Below are 3,247 nucleotides of genomic sequence, written 5' to 3'. Positions count from 1 at the left end.
TTTGCCCTTGGTAGAGTGCCATAGCATCACAGCTCATAGCAACCTCAAACTCTTGGACTCAAGCAATTCTCTTGCCTCAGCCTCTCAAGTAGCTGGGACTGCAGGCACCCGCCACAATGCCTGGCTATTTTGTTGGTGTTGTCATTGTTGTTTAGCAGGCCCAGGCTGGGTTTGAACTGACCAGCCCCAGTGTATGTGGCTGGCGCCCTAGTCACTGAGCTCCAGGTGCCAACCCATCCAGCTGTTGATTTTTTAACCTGAGACATTATAGTGTTCAGGCCTAGAGATCTAATCGTGGTCTCTTTTAATATTTCCTCTGTCTCTACTTGAAATTTTGAACATATAAAATACAGATATAAAAACTTTTTTGGAGTTTTGGAGTCCCAAGGTGAGACTGTAGTCTGAGGTGGTACATTATGGCTGACATGCAAAATCTGGTAGAAAGATTGGAGAGGGCAGTGGGCTGCCTGGAGGCAGTATCCCATACCTATGACATGCACTGTGGGTATGGAGACAGTTCATCAAAAGGGGCAATTCCATACGTGCAAGCATTTGACTCACTGCTTACTGGTCCTGTGGGAGAGTACTTGAAGATCAGTAAAGAAACTGGGGGAGACGTGCAGAAACATGCAGAGATGGTCCACACAGGTCTGAAGTTGGAGCAAGCACTCTTGGTTACAGCCTCTCAGTGTCAGCAGCCAGCAGGCAATAAGCTTTCTGATTTGTTGGCACCCATCTCAGAGCAGATCCAGGAAGTGATAACTTTTCGGGAGAAGAACCAAGGCAGCAAGTTGTCAATCACTTGTCAGCTGTCAGTGAAAGCATCCAGGCCCCGGGCTGGGTGGCTATGGCTCCCAAGCCTTGCCCCTATGTGAAAGAAACGAATGATGCTACTATGTTTGATACAAACGGAGTTCTCAAGGAGTACAAAGATGTGAATAAGAAGCATGTAGACTGGGCCAAAGCTTACTTGAGTGTATGGACAGAGCTGCAAGGTTACATTAAGGAGTTCCATAGCACTGGACTGTCCTGGAACAAGACGGGGCCTGTGACAAAAGAGCTGAGTGGATTAGCATCTGGACCTTCTGCTGAATTAGGCCCTCCTCCCCCCCACCAGGACCACCTCCTCCCCCAGTCCCCACCAGTTCATGCTCTGATGAGTCTACATCCTGTTCAGCACTATTTGTGCAGATTAATCAGGGGGAGAGCATCACACATGCCCTAAAACATGTATCTGATAACATGAAGACTCACAAGAACCCTGCCTTGAAGGCTCAGAGTTGTCCAGTATGCAGTGGCCCCAAGCCATTCTCTGCACCCAAACCCCAAACCAACCACAAAGAAGAGCCAGCTCTACTTGAATAGAGGGCAAGAAGTGGAGAGTGGAAAATTAGGAGAATGTTTCCAATCTGGTGATTGATGACACAGAGCTGAAACAGGTGGTTTACATATACAAATGTGTCAACACCACATTGCAAATCAAGGGTAAAATTAACTCCATTACAGTAGATAACTGTAAGAAACTTGGTCTGGTATTTGATGATGTGGTGGGCATCGTGGAGATAATCAACAGTAGGGATGTCAAAGTTCAGGTAATAGGTAAAGTACCAACCATTTCCAACAATGAAATAGATGGCTGCCATGCTTACTTGAGCAAGAATTCCCTGGATTGTGAGATAGTCAGTGCCAAATCTTCTTCCTCTTTCCTATAGAAAGCAGTGACTTTAATGAGTTTCCAGTCCCTGAGCAGTTCAAGACCTTATGAAATGGGCAGAAGTTGGTCACCACAGTGACAGAAATTGCTGGTTAAGTGAAGTGCCACTGGGTTCTTTGCCCTCTCCCTTCACACCATGGGATAAATCTGTATCAAGACAGCTCTTTTCTAGATTTCCTCTACCTTTCTGCTCTTAAACTGCTTTTCTACTCTGAGAAGCACAGCTACCTGCCCTCACTGAAATATACCTCAGGCTGAGATTTGGGGTGGGATAGCAAGTCAGTTGATCTTCTGCAGGAAAGTGCGACCTTTCCATATCAGTTCAATTACACCACCAGTCCATTCTTAAGGAACTGCAGAGCAGGGCTGGTGCCTTTCAGCTTTTGGCTTTGGAGGTGTGTTATTCTACCAACAGACAGTCCTTTGAGAAGAATAAAACAGTGTTAGGAATTAACAGATCAGAATGTTCACACTAGTTAATCTTTTTTCTAACAATGAGGATGAGGGCAGTAGAAGCCGGTATTGATTCCAGACAGTTCTTCTAACCAAACTAATTTTTCACTGTTGACAAGTGAAGGCAAGGGTAGAACTGGATCAAAAGCTGAGGCTTGGCCATCTGGCATTCCAAGCGAAATTGTTTTCTATAAGCGTTCCTTTTGTTCTGCATTCCATCCTGGGTCTCTTTCAACCATGAGATAGGAGGTTCTTTGGTACTAGCTACTGTAGCAGTGCCCTTTATCCAGGGCCATTAAAGGTGTCTTGAACTCTTTCTCTCTCTGGGATCCCTGCCCAGCACCTTCAACAACACATCATTCCAAGATGTCTGGCATTCCTTCCTCTTTACCTGCTAGGTGCCTGTCGTCCATCTTCACTGCTTCCTTTTCTCTGTCACGCTCAACAACTTAACAGCTTCTGTCCAGGCACCTGAATCAGAGGACTAAATCCTCCCTGGCAGACTGGTTTTAGGTCTCAATTTGTGTAAGAATCTTACACAGCATTGCTAATATAAATTTCAGTCCCTCACCCCCTTGCCCTGGACAAACAATTACCAAAATATGCAACTTTTTTTGGTGGGAAGAGAGATAATCCTGTGATTTCTACCCATTTCCTGAGGCCTGTGGAAATAAACCTTTAGGTACTTAAAGTTATATGGAAAATAGAATAAAGTTAATACCAAACTTGAAAAAAAAAGAAACTTTTTTGATGTTCTTATCTGCTAAATCTAACTTCTGTGTCAGTTGAGTCCATTTTGGTTGATTTTTCTCCTCTTCATGTTTCCTCGCACACCTGATGCAATTGTAGGGCTCACCTCATTTGTTTCCCACCTTTTAGGGAACACTATCTCCTATTCTGTGATTTCAGTGTCTTCATCCATCAGCTTTCACTTAATAGCTATCATTGATGTTCATGTCCTACGGTTGTATTAATATAATAATAATATAAATTCATTTAAGCCATATTAAATTTTCTCATTTCTGCACTTTTTGTTGAAATCATTTTATAAAGAACTACACTACTGGGCAGCAAATATAT

The 3,247-nt window shown here is 43.8% G+C and overlaps 1 pseudogene across 1 annotated transcript; it reads left to right on the top strand.

Annotated features, from left to right (window-relative positions):
• The first annotated feature begins 381 nt into the window (after positions 1-381).
• LOC100964797 lies at positions 382-1,810 on the top strand (annotated as a pseudogene). The gene has a single exon (XR_002774661.1). The product of XR_002774661.1 is annotated as an adenylyl cyclase-associated protein 1 pseudogene (transcript).
• The last annotated feature ends 1,437 nt before the right edge of the window (positions 1,811-3,247 follow it).

This window comes from Otolemur garnettii, unplaced genomic scaffold (assembly GCF_000181295.1).
Source record: "Otolemur garnettii isolate 467f Iridium unplaced genomic scaffold, OtoGar3 scaffold00090, whole genome shotgun sequence".
NCBI classification, from domain to species: domain Eukaryota; kingdom Metazoa; phylum Chordata; class Mammalia; order Primates; family Galagidae; genus Otolemur; species Otolemur garnettii.
Note: the sequence above shows the minus strand (reverse complement) of the source record. Positions and strands in the feature narration are given on the sequence as shown.